Genomic DNA, 23,760 nt, shown 5'->3' with positions numbered 1-23,760 from the left:
CGACGACCAGTAGATCAAGTCCAAACCACGTAATGTAGGCCTGTATCATCATGCTACCAAACTCCATTGGTGGTACAGTACAATCTATATGAAACCGTTCTGTGGCCATACACCACCCCCAGGTGTATGTGACATCCACTTTTGATGGTCCCATAAAATGACTTAGTTCCTTCCATATTCATTGTGTTTCATCTACCCGTCATGTGACTTCTGTAATTAACTGTTCTTCACAAGTTTGAGGTGTCCCAGTGCATGATGTGGAGGACACCGTTATGTGCATATCTTCCAGCCTTAATAAATGGGAAAAATTTTAATACAGATTGACTTTGATCTTGAGGGAATAAACTGGGAAATTTATTGCTTGCTTTTAGTAATAATTCATAAGTGAAATACATTTGAATTTTTAAAAAAAATGAATATCTTAAGGTATTAGTGGCAAAGGAAGCTTACACAACATCACAAAAAAAAAAAAAAAATGATAAAAAGTTCCCACACTTCCCTCAAACCCTCCAATAATTTCTCTAATTCTTAAATTTATTCAAACTACTCGCATAGCACCAGATGGCAGTTTGTTCCAACAAATCAACTACCAACTGGCTGTAAACAAATTTCCGCATATCTAACCTGCAACCATCCTTTGCAAAGGTTTACAATGGACTTTATTTATTCGGGATCGTCAGGAAGAGTAAGTCAGGTCAAAAACGAAGTACTATTCTCATGGTGAAAGGTAAATCCCGGTTGACCAAAGTTTCTAGAGAGTGGAAGAAAGCGAATAAGATGAATATCAGTAGTAGTAAGAATATGATCCGACTTGATTGTGTAACCGAGACTTCATTGGTGGTTCAGGAAAAGAGCTGTTACAACTTATTTGGGGTGCTGTATGGCTAAAGTATTCTTTGCACCAATAAACCATAAAGCTATAATTATTACTGCTTAGATGGTTAAATGTGTTCATGAATCATCAATTATGAAGTCCACTTTTTTTCTTTCTTTTTTTTTTTTTTTTCAGTACACAGAATACTTCTGGATAATTTGCGAGATTGATCTCTCAGTCCGACACATTTTTGCATTCATAACTTTTGTTCTTATAGTATTTGACTTCTTGTGGACGTGCTATTAGGTGAACTTGGGAGATTAATGAATATGTTTAATACCCATGATAGGATAGCGAAATGGTATCGTATTCAGGATATGTTACACTTATCCTGAATACGATACCAAATGCCATAGTAAGTTGTGTGCTTTGGATCTGTTAACTATGAAAAGCATTATCGTCTGCTGCCTCGAATTTTTCTGTCGAATACGCTCTCTTGCAGCGATTGGGTTGACTTTTTTGATCACTGCGAAAGGAAATTACATCCGGGACATCGAAGTAATGCGTCTGCAAGTCGACTGCTTGTATTCCAGTCGACTTGCAGATGTCGTTTTTTGGGCAATCATGCAATAATGTAATGACACTCCAGGAGGCGAATGATGGACTTCGCCTGTATCCTAGATTTTTTGCGTGCCTCATTCGCCAAAGACTCGTCCTCTGCAACCATTTTACTGGCATGCGATCTATCCGATATGACGAAATTCGCTTGTTGCAAATCTCTTTTGCGTGCGAGTTTCGCTTTGATGGGAATCATGTCGTGATTGTAGCCATCTGTACGGTGTTTCATAGTGACATGCGAACTTTGAAGCTTCGTCCTACCAGCGGTCAATATGGAAACGTTTTTGTTTTGTTGACGGCGTGTGGTCAATCAGATGTTTTCAGATAACGTTCGGACGAAATCAGAATTCTCTCCCCCCACCCCGAAGTTCACAGCTCCCTCCTTTTCCCTTTGTTTACCCTTGCAGTCTGCAATGTTGCGTGAAATTGAATCCAGGTTTGTCGGTGACAGACTTCAGGATGGGGAAAAAAATTTCTAGGCAAATCGGTACTTGGTACTGTCATTGCTTCGGTCCGTGAGGACGCCCTCTGTTACTTGCCACGTGATTATGCTAGCGTTCATCGCGGTTGACCGTGTTAGCAAACAACTGGTTTCTTAGAAGTTGTCGCGTTGGTATGCAGCATAACGTGTAGCATGGCATTGCATAGGCATTCACTCTAAATTTTTTTTTCAGTCGTTAAAATGCCACTAAATACATAAACATAGCTAAGGAATCATTCACAGATTACGTAATGCATTGTTTTTAGTTTTCTTAACTAGCCCTCATAAGTTTCCTCTCTCCATTATTAATAAATCGAAACAGTGTAAAAATGTGATACAGCAGGGCCTGAGGTACCTCTGCGTTGTTTTGAAATCCAGTACAATACGTAATCAAGGTAAATTAGCAGTAAAAAATTCTATACTGCATATTGTGGGGGTTTCTTTTTGTTTGATTTTGAACTCTACTGTAGTCTCAAGCCCACCCCACAAACGCAAATCTGACTGCAAGTCACAGAAAATTCTAGATTCTAGGGTGTATAAAGCGGGTGTTAACAGCACATTAAAGACATTCATTTACAAAAGAAATACAAACCTTTAATGAACATTATATACAGCATTTACATAAAAAAAACAAATAATTACATACAAGCATACCAATTTCCATATATTTGAACCATATTACAGTACACTGCACTATCTCTCTCACTATTCTCAATTTACAAATTATTAACATCAGTTTGTATCAGTTGTATCTTACTAAATATGAACCCTCGATGATTACTCAATCATTCTCTTACATTACCAATTTTTATCACGTACATCAGTAAACTCATTTCAGCTCTTATTACTCTTTTTGTATATTTGTGTCTAGCCTTTAACACATGAAGTGTATTACAACTGGTATCCTCTTACCTCAGTAATGTTCACTATAAATCACTCATTCTGCCTTAGTTACTCTCTATTTACCATCTTATTCATCCCTCTTTACTCATGAGGTTTTTCTATTAATAAAATTTCTTTCTCTTTGTACCTCATCTGGTATGTTATCTTGTGTTGGCACCTGGCCTAATTTAATGATATAGGTTAACATATCCTTACAGTACTACCCCTATAAATACAATTTCTTTACTAATTCCTTTATACTATCACTTTCTCTTTGTTTACCCCTGTACCACACTTTCGTTATTTCATAATCATTAACATTCATAACAAATTATCTCAACTTCAGTAACTTCAGTGCCTAATGCAACAGGAATGTTCTTCAGGAATGTTCTTTTTTTTTTTTTTAATGGGTTATCACTCAATTCCTTACAGAGCTAGGTTGAGTCCTTGAGTTCAGGATTCGAAAAAAAAAACAAACAGACTTGCGTTCCGAAATGGCCGCTACTTCCAATTTCCTTGCGTTCAGGCTTTTTTTCCCCTTTCTTGGGCACTTTGCTTCCTTAGTGGCGGACAAGCAGACGTTCACTTCTGGGGCACTCTTGACATGACGCACCTTCTTGTGTAGACGATATATTCACAGGTGTACATACTTGGCTCATTCTCTGCGGTTGGAACTAGAATCCATGAGCAGTTCCTTCGCGAGTTTTCCTTCAGACTGTTTACAAGGAGGACCTACATTACTAAGCTCTCCTATCTGACTCTGTCCCCCGCACTCAAAAAAAAAAAAAAAAAAAAACCACAATCTACTCTCGACCACAGTTCCCTCTCCTTTCGAAACTTTTCTTTTTTCCTCAAGTTTGGAACGCCTTCCTAGGACTTGCAACCAATCCCTCATACTCTGCTTAATTTTCCATTCCTTCCTATTTGCTAAAACATTTCACACCAGCTGTCTCCGTAGCGCACAAACAAACTCTTCTGTAGAAATTTCTTATTTTTTTCACACGGCTGTATGTGGCCCTTTCATGTTTGTCAGTAACCTCCAAAACATTTATTTTCGTGTTCACACTTTCTCTGCTAAATATGGCCAACTTATCCAAAATTCAGTCACCCTGATGCCGTTTTCTTTTGACGCGAACACTGGACGTCCACTAATTTCCTGTTTACTTTTTAACGGTTGCTTAGATCAAAAGAAATGCTTCGTAATCCCTTTTCACGGTCCTGTCGTTCTTGCCCTCAGCAACCCTTTCACGCCTGTTCTCAAATGGCACCCCCTTCTCTAGTGCTGTCCCTGTTTGCCCTCCTACATTACTCGAAACCACTTATCTCCATTTAGCCACTATTTTAATTCCCAAGCCTAAAACTGTCCATTACTAAATCCAGTGTTCTTCCAACTTTAACCTTTTTTTACATTCAACCTAAATATTCTATCTTAATGTTTACTATCTTTAACTTAATACTCGGGCATTAATGCTAATTCTCACTTTCCATTGCCCTACCTGAATTTATTTTAGGAAAAACAAATATTTCTATTTTAATTTGTAAGATCTACATCTTACAATATGAACTGGTTTTAAAAAAAAAAAAAAAAAACTGTCAATTTGAACGCGTGTGCTACTGTACTGAAGAATTGACCACTCGGCAGAAAAAAGGAAAAAGTCCATTTCAGTGAAAACGGAAAACATTCTAAAAGCCACTCATCTCTAATTTTAAGTTGAGTCACGTATATATGATTAATCGAATTTGCACGAGGGCTCGATTATTCTAGACGATTGGAGAATTGGTCACTTTGATTAGTTTATTCGATGAAAATCGAAGAGTTAGTTTTAAAATGGACTTCCCATTTTAAAACCAACCCTTCTCTAGAAATTTGATGATCCTTAACTCTTTTCATGAAATAATGTCTTGTCAATAATGAATGTCTCTACTTGTTCACGTTTTGCAGACATTTTTAAAACACCGTGGGCGATGTATGTAGTTTACTGAGTAACGAGTTTAAATAGCAGACTACGTTAAAGAAAAGCCTTGCTTAGTGTCTTCTTCTTTAAAATAGTGTTTTTAAATATTAAGAAAGAAACGGTTGGCAATATACGTAATCATAGTTATTCTTCTTCATGATACCATATGCATTGTTGTAAGCCAAGTTCTTACTATAACAAAATTCGTAGTCCTGGCATAAGTCACACGCAAATAGAATTCCGAACCTGAACAAACTTTCCCATTTCTAATTGTATGCTATTTCAAAACAGTTCAGTTACTGGTCCGAAGAGAATAAAGACACTTCATATTCTTCTTCCACCCGATATTGTTAAAAGAAAGTACGTACAGCCTTCTCGTTGGATGTGAGTTTATGCTGTTTTATTGTTAAAATTTAAAAAAAATAAGTGGTGTAAAATACACAGGAGTTTGTTGTATTACAGACCATAATATAATGTTATGAACTGATAACTGTGGCTTGGTTCTGAAGGGCCAGTGTGTTTGGCTGTCTTCCGTTATTAAAAGACATTGACCCATTTTATCATAAGAAAGACAAAATAATAGTTCAGTCTTACTATAAGCACAGTACGCATTAAAATCGAGATTGGTTCCTTTTAGAACCAACCCACAGATGTGGGTGGTGCTCTATTCCTGATTAGTTCGTAAAATCAACTTTTCGGATAATCGACATCCTAATGTGTACAGTACTTTCAAAAGCGGTGTACTATCAGTAATCATTTTTTGAAATTCGGACCTGAGAATTTATCCAATTTTATCTTTTTCAGCAACAGATAAAATTGGAAAAATAACGCTGAAAAAACATGGCTTACCGTATATTCCGGCGTATAATGTGACCTTTGAAGCGCTAAAAAATTGTTTAAATTTTCGATGATCGACCCCCACCCCGTTATAACCTTGATTTTAATTCTAATCAAAGCACGTGAGGGTTAGAAAGACACGAATGAATACCAATATATTTACAGTTTTTACATACATATTTTTACACAAATATGCATTTGTTGCTCACCTTTTAAAACCTACGTATTTGTGTATCTTTCTCAGCCAAAAACGGTAATGGAATTAGTCGGAAATTGCGTTTTTGATTTTCAGTTTCGGTTTTGTGACCGTCCATGACGGGTTTACTGTATACGCTTACCGTTTCCTTTACAGTTTAGTGTGCAGTGTAATGAAATGTCACGGAGTAAACGTTAAAAGGAACGAATTTAATTAATATATGGACAGCAGTTCTTAATGCAGGTTTTATTGAAAATTGGCTCCTTTGGAGACACGAAAGATGTCTTTAAAAAGAGGGGGTTAACTTATACGCGGAAATGTACGGTATATTAAAAATGCATTTAAATTTATGCCGCGACATTTTGTCAAAAACGATGCATTCTACTGCATCTCTATTTGTATAAATCGGAAACGCTGTATAGAAGCCTAAGGGCAAAGCATAAATGCATGAACACAATCGTGACCTCGAAATTACAGCTTCTTTCCCCTCCCCCACTTGGTAGTCAGAAACCATCTCGATTTCTGTCTCTGCCAAGTTTTCTTTCCTTTTTATCAGCCCCTTTCATATAAACACAATTCTCCAAGTGTCGCCGTTTAACCCAAGGTTCCAGCTTATCTTCTGTCCGTCGTCGTGGTGCTGATAAAATGGACTTCTACATTGCGTTGCTAATGTCCCGAAATGATGCCATTGCTGTAAGTAGATTTAACTATCCGATTATGTAATGATGTATTAGGTCGGGTCAGGTAATATAAATGGGCGTTCGTACACACATACTATTCTCTTAAGTAGTAAACAGTCCAAGGAATTGTTTTCTTCCCTTTCGTACTTGTGTAATAATTTAATGACGATAGTAATCCAAATAACGAAAACGAGTTTGGCGCTGTTTGTCAGAAATGCAGACGAAGTCGTCTATGGCTACGTGTCTCTAATTGTGACGTCACAGTGTTTACGTCTGTTACAAGGCAGTGCGCGTACTGCTTGGTTCAGTTTTAATGGCAGATATCATTATCCGTCATCTTATTAATATAATGTACCACAAATTGGACAGTAAATTGTACTTCAAGAAATGCTTTCCACCCTACAAACAATTTTTCTAATGTTAATTATATGCGTTGACTAATTTTGTGTGTACGCGTATTCGAATTCATTCCTTGGCTTCTTATCATTCATTTGCTATTATCATGTAGGTCTTGCGAACTTTCGCATAGTGTACATAGTATTTGTGGAGGGGGCGCTACCGATGGTTTTCCACAATAACGCCATAAGTACTCTTGTGAAGTATACATTACTCAGTAAAAGCCAGAAAAAACGTTGGGTTGCGTTCTGGCTTTTGGCCGCAGGGCCCAGGATGGGACTCCGCGTTTCATACTGAGATTACTGGACTAAGTCCAAGTTAAACAAAAAAAAAAGAGATGGGAGAGGAGTAAGAGTGAAGGGATGTAGATGAAGGCATCTCCTTTCGCCTGGTGGAACATTGGCTGCACTAGGCGAAAGGGCTATCCTGGGGGAGAGGGAAGAAAAGCCATCCAGCGAGGGTGTTGTCTGTTAGCATTGGAGTAGTCTTAAACCACTCTATACTACCCAGCCATGTGGCTGGGTAAGCAGTCCATGTAGGTGGAAGTAGAAGAGGGTCATTCCAGGGAAATACTTCAAGACGCTAGAAGTCACAATCGGCAGAGTCGTGTCCGGTTTAAGTCAAGTCCAGGTTCAGTTGGAAAACGTTTTAGGGGAGGATGCCCAGTTTGATCCTCAGGTTGGGAAAAAAGGTGCGAGGGAGACATTAGTCACAATTAGGAGGAGTGTGATTTTCTATGGTCATTATTGTTCTCCTGCGGGTGAAAAGCTTCTGAGCGAAGTTGCTAAAAGCTTGGTAGTGCTGTTGATCTGTTATGAAAAGGTGCTATCTATCTTGTGGAAAGTCGTATACAGTATATCTGTGTTGGCTACGAATGCAAACTTTCACAGCAGTAATAAAATACAAATTTTTTTCGATCAGTTCAATTGGAAATTATTTACAGCATCCTGAGGGACTTTGTACGGGGATCGTACTTAGCCCAAAGCCAACGACATTGGTGCATTGTCTTAAATTGGTGATTGGGATAATTGTGACGTCATAATAGATTATTTCGATTATATACTCATATCATTCGAATTCTCTTCTAGCCTTTAAAACGAGTTTTAAAAAAGATTGTGGGTTTTTAATAACTAACATCCATTTTTATGATTTTTTTTTTTTTTTTACTATCCCTCTATCAAGTTGGTTTCGGTGGTACGTCCGCAAATGCGAAGTTTACATGTGTCGTCATGTATCATTGACTTCCGTGACATAGATTCGTATGCCTCTGTAACGTCTGCATCTAAAGAAGCCTCTAAGATAGGAAGTTTTCCTTGGAAAACTAGTGCTTTTTAGCCTCAACTTTAGAAAGAGAGCTTTGTTGTTGAATGCTGCACAGTACAGGGTTCGCAATGGCAGCCCCCATCACACCCGCCTATGTGCTTCGCTTTTTTTTTTTTTTTTTTTTTTTTTTTTAAAGGAATAGAAATCTCCATGAAAGTTGAATTCCCGCGACAGTCGTTAGAGTTAGGGTTGACAGGGATAGTTTAGCTGTCACGTGATTTATACCCGGCAACGCTAACTTGCATACATACTTAAAGAATGCATTCCGGTCCACTTTTTCGCCCGTGTTTGAACTTCCGTGTGCGTTCTGGGCCTGCTATTATTTATCTTCCGCACCAGCGCACTCCTTCGGTAACTCCACCTGTTTTTACAGCCGTCTTTATTACTCATAGATTGCTGTTAAGGAAGAAAAGCTATGGGATGGATCTCGTTTTCTGCAGTCGAATCTGGTTAAAAAGACGTTCTTGTGTAGTGGATAAAGTCGTATGCGAAAGATGTTTTTTGCGATGTGGTGCACAGAAATATCCAGAGACTCGTGCATACGTACTGTTCAGGTGGGAATGGGAATCTCTATGGAGTTTTTCACCCCAAATAGTGGATCTGGATTTCTGAAGATTTCCTGGACAGAAATTGCTAGTATTGATTCTTGGTATTTGTTATTTATGAATCAACCAGTAATGAAGAGTATTGCGTCTTTCTACTATTTAGATAGAAATTTTGACCTTTATAGTACTTGCCATCAGTGGGTTGGTACACTAAGTAGTAAGTAATATTCTTTGATCAAGTTTTTATCGAAAATATATTTTCGAAACAATAAAAACGCTTTTACCAGAAAGTTTAACTTCCAAAATAATTTGGAAATTATTTGAAGCGTTTTACCAGAGTGAATATATAAATCACTGCTTCTGGAGCTAACAAGGTATTTTTCTGTCGTGGATTACCGGAAGTAGCAAATTAAATCTTAAAACAATAATTTAAATAAATAAATAAATAAAGTAAAAAGTTAGAAAAGGGGATAGGATCTTAGCGATCCTCCAGATCAGCGGTGACTTAACCGAAATCATATGCTAACTTTCTGTAATTAGTGGACTCGAGAGCAGCACAGTGGATAGCGTCGCTACTCACAGTGTAAAAAAAAAAAAAAAAAAAAAATTGGATTCGATTTCCCTCGACGGATGAAACTGAAAAAATCTTCCAAGCAGTCAAACTGACCATAGATTGTACTTATATGGAATATAAGTACACATGCTGATACCTTCTCTTCTTAGTTGCCTGTATAAATACTGAATATATCACCCCTATTTCGTTATTCCTGAAATATTGAATTCCTAGGTTTAAGTACTTCAAATATTGTGCTTACACTGAGTGGCAAATTTATTAGGCACAGCTATGTAATAGCAAATATGTCCTCCTTTAGTCGTGGAACAGCCTGGGATTTGTCGTGGTATGAACTGAACGAGATATCGAAAGGAATGCTGCTCTATGTTGATTCGGTTGTGAATCTCTGCTCCGAAAATCTCATTCCATGCTTCCTCAATTAGATCTGGATCTAATGACTAGGGAGGCCACTGCAGCGTGCTAAATTCACTCATGTTCCTGGAACCAGTTCTGCACAATCCTTGTCTTATGACATGGTGCACTAGCCTGTTGGAAGGACCCATTTACAGATGGATACACTGTAGCCATGGGATGTGCTTAGTCGAAACAATTTCCTGATAACCTATGGTATCCAAATGTTGCTCCACTGGTATCAAGGGGCTCAAGGTGCTCCACAAAAATACTCCTTATATCATTACACCATCACCACCCGCCTGCAGATATGAATAATGGATCCTAACATCTGTTAGGACCCATTATTCATATCTGCTTTATATTGCTTGGCACAAACACGGATGCAGTTACTGAAGGAGCGTTCCATTCATGAAAAGGATAGGTAGGTCTAATAAAGTGGCCAATCGTGATATTTACCGCATATTTTAGATAAAGTGTAAAGTGTGTTTAGGGTCAAACGGCACCAGGGGTTCCTCCCATCCCCGCGTACTTTACATTGTGGGTGAACCAGTTGACTGGAAAAGCCAGAGATTTAAAAGCATCACTCACACATATTTTTTTTTTTTTTTTTTTTTTATGAAAACCCAAAACACGAAAGGTATCAAGACCTATAGTACTTAGTACCGTGCGTGGGTTGAAGGAGAAGTATGGGGGGAGGGGGATGCCGGATATACAATTGGACTTTGTATATGTGTGAGTGATGCCTTGTATCGTTGTTCATCTGGTCATTTAGCCGGTGGGCCTCTACTGAGGCCCAATGCCCCACTTACGCCCCGTGGAGGCACACCAGGAACCCAGTAATCTGTTTCACTCTGGCAGGTCCTGCCGCTTAATTTCCTGAGATTTCGGCGGCTAAAACCTTAAAAAAAAAAAAAAAAAAAAAAAGAAAGAAACGCGTCGATGTAGGGGTAGAATCGCTTAGTTTTGCTAGGCCAAGTTATGGGCGTAAGGTAATGTAGGCATGTTAAGTTTTTGGTGTGTAGGGCTTTCGCTAGCGTATAGGTAGAGAGGGGGGAGGCAGAAGGCTGGGGGAGAAAGACAGAAATATGGGGCCAATAGAGAGGTAGCCCCAGTTTTCAGTGGAGCATGCCCCTGCCCCACCAGAGTAGAAGATATAGGGTGGAGAGGAGGGGAGGACGAAAATGTCTCCCTCCCCCCAAGGTGTGAAGGGGGCTAGAGTGCCCTCTTCAGATCGCCATATGGCTATTGGCAGCTATTGCTGCATTTCTGTTTTCAAGTTTCTTCACTCATGGGGCAAGCTCCGTCCTTGTGCTTGTGTCCCTCATCTTTAGTTTGCCTTTACATTGTGCTGGCTGGTGTCTCAATAGTGGTACTTGATGTCAGTCATTGTAGATGGTGATTAATGTCCTTCTCCTGACGAAGAGGTCTTTTGCGAACTGGGATAATGCTCTATATTCATCCTCAGTATCTATGAAATGGGATTCCAATCCTTTTGGTAGGTATCTTATTTTTGTGATAATACCCCTCTGAGGTCTTCATATCGTGGGCACTCGTACACTATGTGATTCCAGCTTTCTGTCTCCCCGCACGTACAGTTGGGGTCCTCAGTGAGTTCGAATCCGTGCAGCTTCTCATTGTAGGGTCCATGTCCTGTTATTAGAGATGTCAAATGGTACCCTGGGAAGTACCAGGTCGGCTGTTTTGGGTAGATTTTCTGGAGGTCTGGTAGATATCTTTTGGTTATCTTGCCCTTGGTGATCTCCGTCCATCTTCTCTGCCATAATTTTAGCAGGTGGTTCTGTAGTCTAGTTTTTTCCGTTTTTAGTTATTTTAGATAGGTATAGGAATGTTGAGGGTCTGACGGCACCGAGGATTTCTCCCATCTCCGCGTATGTTCTATGTATCGAGTGACAGTACCCTGTCTATGCCAGAGGTTTAAAAATAATGTATGGGTCATGTGGTATGTAGTTGGTTGTGCCCATTGTTCATCCGGCCTGTTGGCCGCCGGGCCCCCAGTGGGACCCCGCGTTACCATACCTAGCGAATTATTTTAGATAGCAGTATTGTTTTGAAAGATTTTAAAAGTTTTTTAGGTTTGGTTGGCTGCTGTTGTTGGTGCATCAGCGACTTAGACCATATTGCGCCATATATATTATATCTATCAATTGCGTGTGTTCTTTGGTCGATTTTCTGTTTTACTGTACGAAAAACCCGGGTTTCGGTAGAAAAACAAGGCTACACTCGCCTGAGACCGACTAACTCAGCCACGCTGTGAAAAAGGCCCATTAAGATTTCTCGCGTCATTGACGTTATTTGAACTCATTTCTTTTCCACACGGTTTGGGGGAGGACGGTGATTATACCAACTGTGCTTCCCACGAGGCCCCATATTTTGGAACTCACTGTGACAATATAGTGGTTTCGTCACTTGTCACTCATTTGGTTAGTTGAAGCTGGAGGCTGCATCATAGCACCAACTGAAGAGCTGTTTAATAAGAATTAAATTCCTCTTCAGTTGGTGCTGTTGGTATCAGATGGAAGAATCGGTCTTCCACCCCTCCCCGTTCTGTTTATTTTTAAGCATGCATAGCTGTACACACTTGTACAAACATGGCATCGCATTTTATGCTCTGCAAGCATGTGAAAACTTGTACAAACATGTCAGCAATATAGCTTTAGATGCTAATGCGCTGTATAAATCATAAAAGCAGTAATAATAACAGTAATTGTTAAACGCAGTATACTCTATAGGCATGTGCAGCAATTAAACAGTCAACATTTCTTGATATGTTTGGCTGTGTTGACAGTCAGTATTACAAAGTCGTTTTTGTTTTTTAGGAGCATCAGCGATTTATACCATATTGCGCTATTGTTTATTATGTCTGTACAAATTTTTAAACACAGATTTGTCAGTTGTACGGGCTTGAGAATCTTGGAATAACTCATGGGATAAATCCTATTCCCTCCGCCTGAGATAGGCTAACTATAGTTCCGATTTAATGAACCTTTAGAAGTTACTCTAGTCGTTGACGCGACTCGAAACCAGATTTCTCCTTTGTCCGTGACTGCATATTGTCCTTGATAATATAGTGGTTTCCTTATGGTACATCGCTAAGTCACTATGCAGTCACGGATGACCAATGATAAAGTAATACTGCTATAAGCAATCAACACTTTTAATGAATAAATATCTAATTGGCCAAAAATTTAAAATACTTTACATAAACGCCAACAAGTAATTAAACGTACGAAGAGAAAAGGAGAATGCAGCTATAAAAGGAAGAAATGTGCCTGAAAGTAGGTACTCCAAGGAGAGAGACTGCAGGAATTTAAAGCGTATTGTGCATCAGAATAGAAATTTCAGCGGAAAATGACTGAAAAATTCAATTTAGCCCCCCCTTCCCCCAAAATTTCAACCGAACTATGCGGTGGGAGTTCAAGAATTTTCGCTTTGGTAGTCGTGTGCTTATACGAAATCCGTTTCTTTCTGGAAAAAAAAAAAAAAAAAAAAAAAAAAGTCGAACGATTCGACTGCAGTGATGCCGCAAACTTCAAGACTGCTGTGGAACAGTGAAAAATGATTGTGTTGTCTCATGGTTCTTAAGCTTCTGCGTTATCTCATGGTATATGATATGTTCTGTTGCCTACGGACCGGATCCGCTTATACCGTTAGAACAGTGGTTTTCAACCGGGGTGCCACGTAATTTGGGTTTAAGTTACTTAAACTTATTATTATTTTTTAATTTATATGTTTATTTCATTATAAAGAGGTGTACAGTATCTTTTTAATTTTGTGGTGATCTATAATTGATGTTTACTTAGTATCTCTATATAAAGAATAAAATTATATACTGTATGTATATATATGTATATATATATATATATATATATAATTTGTATTATGAAATGTAATTTTTATAATTATATTATTGTAATAAACATCATATAACATATATATTTTTTAATATTATATATATACACGGATATATACAGAGAGAATCGGATCAAACAGGCAGAAAATTGAGTAGGGGTGCCGCAAAATAAAATAAATTACTTAAGGGTGCCGTTATTAAAAAAAAGGTTGAAAACCACTGCGTTAGAAGGTCTTGTTATCTCCAGTGAATATCCTTCTGTCGTATCAAACGAAGTGTCACCGTTCAGTGCTTTATTTTCATCCATATTGCGATGGATTCTTTCAAGACAACAATGCTACTGTCCACCGTGCAAAGTTTGTATCTGAATGGTTTAAGGAACAATGTCAAGATTTTCAACATCTACCCTGGTCCCCTAATTCTTCAGTTCTGAATCCAGTCGAGAATGTCTTGAATATGTTGGAAAGGATAGTTCGGCTTTGCAGTTCTCTGCCGACAGTACAGCAAATAACAAATATTCTAATGGAAGAATGGCCAAATTTGGAGCTAAACTCTCTCAGACGTCCAGTTGAATCCATGCCACGACGTGTATGGACTGTAATTCAGACTAAAGGTGGTCCTACTAGATATTGAATAAATGTTCAAATCTTTTGGCTCCTGGGTGTATCAATTAATACAGTTTTATACCACAATTATTGGCTTTTTGTTAATAGCATCACTTTCCGGAACTTCTATTAGCCCCTTGTTCCTTGGTCACATGCCCTGTCTTGTTAATGGATGTGAAGTTGAGAAATATTTTTCTCATTTTGTTAAATCATCCTCTGGAAGTTTTTATCATTTCCTTCCAGGCGAGGTAGCAGTGAACTCCAGAAAACGATATACCATTATCTTTGGAATCCCACAGCTTTGCTTCCCGAAATAAACGCTATTTACATCTGAAGGCATCGTTATGTCACACTTGCACAGCCGATGAAGTAATGGACATCGTTTAAATCACCTTGAAACACGCATTGAAACATTACATCATACTTCAGATAATTGTACGCGTTTGTAATCGAGTAGGAAGTCAAGGATGTGATGTTTAATGGTATATGCTATTAATGGAGCCGGACGACGGGGTTGTATATACGTATTCTTTAAAATTGCAGTGATGACCAGTTAGCATTGAAGACATTCTCAATGAGAAATACTCCAATAAGATGTTTTACACGTCTTGCCTCAGGGACCAGGGAAGAGTCCTGTTTAGGCGGAGTTCTGCCTCGAAGGCTAACTGTGTTCCGCTTGGAAATAAGTCCCAAGGAGAAGCGCTAGTTTTTTTTCTCAGGCAGGTCTCACGGAAAAATAGAAATGCTTTTTTTTTTTAGTGTGTTTTAGAAGCGCTAGCGTGTGCTTTTACGTCACTGGTAGCGATTCTCTGCATTGTCTTTGCACGGAATTGCTAAATACACGACAGCAAAGTCCAATCGATTGTGTATGTACGATGACCTTCCAAGCAACCTGTTCCTCTGCGTGTTTTCCTCCCGGACATGACGTCATGGCACGTAACACGGTGAAGGATGAGTGGAGGGCAAGAGGTTTTGAAAGGTGGAGGAAAGAAAACGCGCTAATGGTCTTTCTCTGTGTTTACAAACGTCTTGCACTTGTAAACACACCATGCGATGGTTCTGGGGCAGAAAATTCCAATAGTGTTTACTAAGCCGTTTGAATGAATGTACAAAAATTTACTTTAAACCTGCTATGTGTTTGGGCATATTTTTCCACTAACTAAGAATCTGTCCATTAACAATGGACAGATTCTTAGTTAGTGAAAAAATATGCCCAGATTACACGCCAAAGTATCATGTGTGTAATTTATTCCTTTAATTTTTAAAATAATTTAAGGTAAAAGGCATACAACAGGAAATATACTCCAATGCAATGTATGTTGCGAAAAGTTATTAGACGTATTATATTAAAATATACTACAGGGTGATTATTTTAAAAAGAACTCATGAAATGTGAATAACTTTGAGTAAAAGAATGCTAGAGCCACGAAGTTTAAAATAATAATCATAATTCTCTGACGTTATTTAATTTGTCACAAAAACATTGAAAACGATCATCGCCGTAGTAGTAGAGGCATATGATGCAAGAAAGCATCATATGCCTATGTAGCTTATGTAGCGCATCAACCAAAAAAAAAAAAAAAAATTCACACATCCATTCCCTCTAAGAGATTGTCCAGTTCCTCTTCGAATTTATTTAAGGTATCAACTTCCACAGCGACAGATGGAAGTTTGTTACAGCAATCAACTACCTGCTGGCTAAAGGTAAATTTCCGCACACCAATTCTACAACTGTCTTTCCTCAATTTTGTATTTATGCCCCCTCAGGTTTGTAATCTGAACAAGAGGAAGAATCCCATCAGAATTGAGCCTGCTCAATCTATTCAAGGCCTTATATACCTCAATCAGATCACCTTGCAGGTGCCTAGGCCGTAGATGCTGCAATTTGCAGGACTTAATCCTTTCTTGGTAAGAGGATTCCTTCGTTCCCCTCACCAATCTTGTTGTCCTTCTCTGTACGCAGTACTCAAGGTGTGGCCTGACCGTTATACAAAAGGATAATCACCTCCTTTCCCTACTAACAAAATCCCTGCATATTATTGACAGTACCACATAACCTGCTCTGGCCACACCTGTCTGCGCTGCTCAGAAAACGTGATATCTAACTGCACAATTACTCCCAAGTCTTTTTTCGTTTTCTACCACACAGTTGGTACTTTTCTCTGGGGTTACTTCTACCCGTATGCAATACTTTGCATTTGTCAATGATAAACTTCAGTTTCCACTTCTCAGCCAAACTTTTCTAGATCCTGTTGCAGTAGAACACTGCCATTACTGTCATTAACAATCCTACCAACCTTTGTGTCATCTGCAAATTTCGACATTAAGCGTGATATACCTTCATCAATATCATTGATAAATATGCAAAACAACAGTGTGCCCAACAGAAAACCCTGGGGGACTCCACTAATAACATTAGTCCACGAAGAGCAGTGTCCATTGATTACCACTCTCTGCCTTCTCCAACTCAACCACCCTTCTATCCATTGTAGCAACTTGCCCTTAATACCATACTGCTCCAATTTGTACAGTCGTGACTAACGTGTATTTTGCTGTTACACTAACAATATTCCCATAGTCTCCGAATATTTTCATGAGATTCCATATAGTGAGATTCCATTGATGGTGCCTGACGACTTAGAATATGCTTACACTACTCTGTTTTGAGATAGTGTTCCTCCGTGAACACTATCTCAAAGGACATCTCTGATAAATGCCATGTTCATTTACTGCTTGCATTGCGCATGTGTATTTGCAGTTTTGTAGGTTGTCGACAGAGGCGGCGGCATGTACAGAAAGAATATTAGGAATATAAAGATTACTTCTAAATTTCATGTCTCTGGCATTCTTTTACTCGAAGGTATTCCCATTTTCATGGTTTCTTATTAAAATGATCACCCTTTTAAAATGTACTATTCCTATTCGATTACAGATGGGTAGGAAGTTTGGATGCAAGTTCAGTGGTTGATACATACACAATGACCCGAAAATAATAGTAAAATCCCGGATGATTCAATAGTTTCACAACTTTGTAAGTGTACAACCTCGTGTAGTTTGAACTTAATAAACATAACAGACACGGGTTTGAAAGAAATGGTCGTGAAGTTTTTATTAGTTGCTAGTAATTAGGAATTTCGGCGGTACTTGGCCTGCACGCAATGTAAACAACGTAATAACTGTTGTACTTTCATTGGAGCAGAACGAGGTATTCTGATTCCATGGCAAGCATGATCCTTAACCCTCACACTATTCGATTTTTTCCCTCTGGGACTTTAAGGATCTCGTTTATCAGCCACTATTTGCCAGCAAATTGACACGAATTGAACAACAGAATCAGAATTACTGCTGATCATGTAGCACTCGACATGTTAAGGCGGATGCGGAAGGCCATTGACTTTCGTTGGGACGTATGTTGCGTGGCTAGTGGTAGTGATGTGAAATGTTACAGTCACCAATAAAAACTTCAAGATCGCGGCTTTCGTGTTTTATTACAAGTGTAAACTCGTATGTGTCGAACTGTCAAGTTCAGATGCACAGTTACCGACTTATGAAGACCGCTCAACTACACTTAGGTACGGTGCGACCGATCTTGGACAAAGGGAATAAATCTTATTGATAATTGAAGTATTAAAAGACATTTAATATAAGGCTAAGCATCTCCCGTGGTCTGCACAATCAAACTTAAACGCTGTTGAACAACTGTGGGTGTATTTGGAGAGGATGGCTAGAAGAATATTTCCTCCATCTTTATTACTCAAGGAGCTTGAAACGTTCCTCCATGAAGAATAGTCTAATATTCCTCTTAAGACAGTTCGAAATTTATTTGAATCTGATCCATGTAGAATACAAGCTGTTTTAAAAGCAAAGGGTGGCCCAACACCATATTAGTGCATACTTCTAACTCTTATCACAGGTGTTTCCATTATTTTGTCCACCCCTGTATGTTATACTAATAATGACAATGGTTCCTAGGAAAATATTTGTTATCAGATTTATCAGTATTGTTTTACTATTTGTAACACAAAACCAGTAGAAATGAATAATTTTATTACAGTATAGTAAAAAATATATATATATATATATATATGAAAACGAGTTTTTATACTTTTGGATTATTTTCTATCCATCCACCCTGGATTCGATGCTCTGAATGTTTGCTGCAGATACCTTACGAGCGTTGTTTGATAAGTTTTAGCCTCCCTTAGAAGGGGGCGCCTCCGTAGCCAGGTGGGAAGGAGCAGCAGTGCGTAGCACACGCTTCTTGATTAGACCGCGGTTCGAGCTCGTCACCACCAAATACGGAGGATGCGGAAAGGTCAGGGAATGACCACCGCATATCCCGGAGCAATATGGCCTTGTTGCTAATGCTCCTAAAAACCAAATAACAAACTAACTAACCCTTAGAAGGGAGATGTATTTTTGGTGTGTATATATATATATTTTTTATTTTTTTTTATTTTTTTTTTTTCCTTTCAATAATTTGAACCCTTTATGTAAACGCATGCAAAGTTATAGATTGAAGTTTTAGAGGTCATTGCATAAATGCCAAAAAAATTGAACATGGTTGTAACAAAATGTTTTTACAAAAAAAAGAGGTTATTATCAAGAAAGGATATTCTTGAAGACATGGTAAGTAAATTCCTAACGGAAATACCACCATCAGCTGACAGAGGAGTGATCACATCGGATATCTGTAATAAGAGCATAGCTCTCTCTAACCATATCAACCATTTCAGTCTTAAACTGAACCCCCAAAAATCCGTTATTATGGTTTTTCATAACTCTCTGAAGAAGTGTCCCACATTCATACAACCCTCACTGGAGGGTGCAATTATTCCAAGTGTAACTAAACACAAAGATCTCGGTGTAATCTTCGACCCAAACTTTAGGTTCAACTGTCACATCTCATGTGTTCTACACAAGATCAGCCGAATGCGCTGGTTGCCCGTCAACATCTTCATGTATGTATTTGTGTAGGGCGGCACCTGGAACGTTAGTTCATCTCCGCCTCGTTTCACTTTTAAGATACAGGACTCTGCAGAAATTGCCAGAAATGAACTGGCTACCCGTAATCATCAAGTCGGAAACGCGCCACCTCCACGAGAAGGTAGACCAGGAGCTACCAACCGGCGGCAGCAGAAGAGAGGGACGCCAAGAGCCCAATAAAGTTCGAGCCAATGACTTTAGCCAAAAATGGTGAGAAAAAAATCTTATACAACTATACAAAAAATTAAATACACTTTATACACTAAAATTAAATACTGTACACAAGATTAACCTCAATAGATTGAGGTAAACAGATGATACTTTGAGGTTACAAAGTAAACAATCCAAGTAATCTCGTTAACTTTTAAAAATTAACATAAATATCAAAAAAATTAAAGGTTATATACAAGGTCAAAGAAAATAATTGAGGATAATAATCCAAAAAAAAAAAAAAAAAATCTCTAGACCAGTACCATTCAACCGACAAAACTTTACACAAGCATTTTAGCCCAGAAGCAGGCACAAACCTTATAAACAGCTTAGGTTAACTGTGACATCCAGTGTCCTGCAGTCATTAGTAGCAAAGTCACAGTCAATCAATCACCGATAACAAAGTCACAGTCAGTTAACAGACAGCCGAACAATTTCAGGAGCACACGAATTTATCGTTAAACTGAGTTGCAGGATACTTGTAGAGTCAACATCTTCATAACACAGATGCAAGAACTACAATCAGTTATCTGCAAACCGTTGTGTATCCTACCTTTTCTGTATGCCTCTGAAATATGTTCCTCCACGGTACCTTCTCTCATGAAGCCCATCCTCGCCAGCGAATACTTAATACTGAAGTGGGCAAACCTCAAGCATCGAGCCCCCCCCCCCCACAACAGAGGATCACCAGCATGGCCGACAAACTTCAAATTCCACGGCTGCCTCAAATAATCCGCATGAGGAGAACTGTGACCACTATCAAAATGCTGATTGGCACGATCAACTCCCCTGAGTTCTGGGATATATGTCAGTGGCATGTTCCACTACCTTCCCTAAGAGCCACCCCTCTTCTTCAGCTACAGCGGAAGAGGCTGAAGATCAGTGACAGATTTCTACCTGGCCAAGTACTTCCTACAATACAAGCCCTACTAATGATCGGAATAGACCTTCAGAAATTCGCTTCGGATCGCAATTAATGGCGCTCGTTGGCCGAACTTTTTCCGCTGTTGTATCGCCCCTAATGTCGACTCATACTGATATCGCTATTTGCTATGAAGCGCAGAACGGCACGTCGCAGGTGGCAACTAACCCATGGCAACTAGCCGTGAAAAAACTCCTCTTGCTTTTCCTCGCACATCGACAACATTTCATGTGCACATTGTGCCCTTCAAAAGTCGGGGTCCCATCTAGCAGACACTTTACTCATATGCAGCTGTTGATGGATGATGTTCTCCACAGGCCCTACAGTAATTTGGAGCTCTGCAGCTAGTTATTTGACGTAATACGGCGATCTTCCAGGATTAATGCCTCAGTTTTTGCAACGCTCTTGTGTTGCAACAGTTCCTGCGCGCTCTGAGATTTCTTCATCATGCACAGAGATTTTTCCACATTTGAATTGTTTGTACCAATGTGCAACAATGCTGTAATCTGGGTGGTTTTCTCCATAAACAGCGACCATTTTTTTGTGGATTGTTTTGGGGTTTTCCTTGCAGGAGGAAGAGGAACCGAATCACTGATCTGAATTCTACTTAATTCATTGTGACACTTCACTTCTTCAGCGCTGCAAAAAAAAAAAAAAAAAAAAAAAAACATCTTTTTTGAACCCGCTTCTACGCGCAAATCGGTGCTAACGTCGACAAGGCCCTAAAGGTCAATTTGAATAATGTAGCGCTTGAGTAGGTCTCTATTTGGTGATTATGCTACATTATTTTATTTATAGGAACCGTTCGCTCAGTTTGACTGAGCAAAGTTCTTGTTTCAAAGGCTGCTTGCCAAAACTTGATAAAAGCTTTGTAGTATTTCTCTTCATTTATGAAGAGGTGCTCTTAGTTTCTTGGTAGCACACCGACCTTAGTGATTAGGACATTCCCGTATTTGTCGTAATTTGGACAATCAAATAACAGATATGCCCAGTCTTTGGGACTCCACATGAGGAGAGGGGTCATCAGTTAATCCCATTCTGTGAAGCTTAACCTTAAAAGAAACCGTGACCAGTCATGAAGGTCGTATATAGGCCGGGGTAGACTTAAGGTAAGTTAAAGCCACATTGGACAGAAATCTCCTAGTGACCTGTCTCGTGGTGGAAAGTTCCCAGCTTGTCTGCCACATTTGTTGCAGTTCAGTGCCAGCACCCTTCCTTCCTTTCTTAATATCTCGAGTCAAGTCCAGTGTTATGCCAAGATGTTCGGTGGCAATACCTCTGTTCAGCCGGTTATTTAGCTCACTGCGAACAACTTCGAGGTCAAGCAGTAAGGTACCCACCGGAACCTGCAAGACAGGAATACTCAGTTCTATAGGCCCTTGTGATGGTAAGCATGATTATTCTCTGCATGGAATCTAGTTTGTCTTTATTCCTGGCTATTGCTGTGCAGTGATTAGGTCCAGTCAGCTTCGCTGATTCTTGTGATCAAACCTGCGTAATGTTGCCCTTTTTTTTGTCTAGATGTTCTAAGTGAGGGTAGAAAGTTAATTTAGAATCAGATATTATGTCTGGGTACTTTTTCTATTGGACGAATTTCAAGAAAAAATTGCTGATTTTTTGTCCCTTAAGATGTTTTTATTTTTATCCAGGGCTATTTTGAGTTCATGAACGTTGGTCAACTGCTGTAACTTCTGTAGGGCTAAATTTGCACGAATTTCTAACTCTACACAGGTAGAGTTAGAAAGCCACGTAGAAAGTCACGATCAAAACCATGTTCATCTGCGAACGTGATTGTATCCGTGGGATAGAGGTCTGTAATTCTTCCATAACAGTGGCCCAGAAGAAGGGGCCTACAACTCATTCCTTAGTCACCCACACAGTTCTACTCGCCTGTTGGTATTTGTTCCGAACTGTAACTTTCTAGCGCTGAAAATCATTTCCCGTTTAGATTCCGTCAGGTCCTCTTTCCCCATTGCACGGGCATCGTACTGATGAACTGACAGGCACTATCCGTGCAGTCACAATATATGCTGCGCCGGTCGGTGACGTCACTCTTAGGTGTTTTTTGAATTTAGGTTATTTGGTCATATCAGAATGACGAAAACGTTATGGGGACTTAAAATTTTGAATTTCATGATTTTTAAAAGAGTGTAGAAGACGACTCAAAATTTGCGATTTATATTGTCATTTTAATGTAGGATAAAAAATATTGTTTTACACCCTTGAAAAGAACTCCAAAATGAGTTATATCCTCGTATTAAATACAGACTCGTCTGCATTATATGGTGATAAACTTAAAAAGTAGTACTGTTATCTTCGCTACTCGATGGATGGTACTTTTCTCAGCTTCGATGTTCACCCTCTAAAAGTCGTTGTGTAACGCTGCTTGGTTTATCACCATCCTCCCCATATTGGGTGAAAAAGACTTGAGTTCGAGTCCCATTGATGACGTAATGAATTTTTATGTGCCTTTTTTACAACGTGGCTGAGTCAGTCGGTCTCAGGCGAGGGTAGCATGGTTTTTCTCCCAGAAACGCGGGTTTTTCGTCAGCAAACAGAAAATCGACCAGAACACTCAATTTATAGAGAGTATACACGGAGCAACATGGCCTTAGTCGCTGATGCTCCTAAAACCCTACTACCATAACAATCTTTGTTTATCTTCAGGGTTTATTCGGCGTTGTTGGAGCATACGTAGTTCGCAGTTGCTGATGAGGTTTTATCCCTGTAACATGAAGAAATGAGAAAGTTATTCTTTTCTTCGCTTGACCACGTTTCAAGCAGTTGCCATTTTGGTTTAGTCACCAAATGTCAACAAAGATGTACAGGTCCTATAATCAGGGTCGGTACAAGTTGTATGTGACATCTGCACTGCACGCGGGCGACGAGCATGGTAGAGCCGCGGTTGTCTAAGGCTATTGCTCCCGAAGTAGTAGATGAAATTGATTTAGATAAAATAATAAGAATATTTGCTTCTGGAAAAAACAGAGTTTAAATTTTTGTAAAATTCTATATTGTGTTAGATTGTACTGTGGTTTTCTTATCGTTAGTAATACACACATTATAATATTTATATGACGTTCATTTTCAAGTGATCTAATAAATAATTTATGTACATAGAGCGTCACTTATCCAGAATAATTAATGTCAGACCTCTTCCGGATAATCGAACGTAAGGTAAAAGAAAAATACTTTAAATAGCGTGAAAAAAAACCGGAATTTAATTAATTAAAAAATAATAATAATAACTTACAAGGGAGCTTTGCCCACCCCATGCGCGCTTTTCTACACAAAATGTAGAGGTATAGGAGTAAGTCAACTCTTTTCTACGAAAAAGACACACCTGTCGAAACGCACTGATCGATATCTAATCAGGAAATTACCTATATAATTATTTACCTGTGCACTTGTAGTGCGCGGCATTCTCAAAGTCGAATAAATATCACTAGTTATTTACCTGCGTTTACATAGG

The 23,760-nt window shown here is 39.0% G+C and overlaps 1 protein-coding gene across 3 annotated transcripts in view; it reads left to right on the top strand.

The window, feature by feature from the left end:
* LOC150083967 (uncharacterized) overlaps window positions 1-23,760 on the top strand; it is a 276,752-nt gene that overhangs the window by 136,771 nt on the left and 116,221 nt on the right. Inside the window, exon 1 of one of the 3 annotated variants that reach the window (XM_090374978.1) lies at window positions 6,357-6,476. The exons of the other annotated variants lie outside the window; for them this stretch is intronic. The gene's annotated coding sequence lies outside the window, so the exon portion shown is untranslated. Of the gene's footprint in view, window positions 1-6,356; window positions 6,477-23,760 lie in introns of those variants that run through there. 3 annotated transcript variants of the gene reach the window in all.

Source organism: Mastigoproctus giganteus, chromosome 6 (assembly GCF_048544385.1).
Source record: "Mastigoproctus giganteus isolate SK-2022 chromosome 6, ASM4854438v1, whole genome shotgun sequence".
NCBI lineage: Eukaryota > Metazoa > Arthropoda > Arachnida > Uropygi > Thelyphonidae > Mastigoproctus > Mastigoproctus giganteus.
Note: the sequence above shows the minus strand (reverse complement) of the source record. Positions and strands in the feature narration are given on the sequence as shown.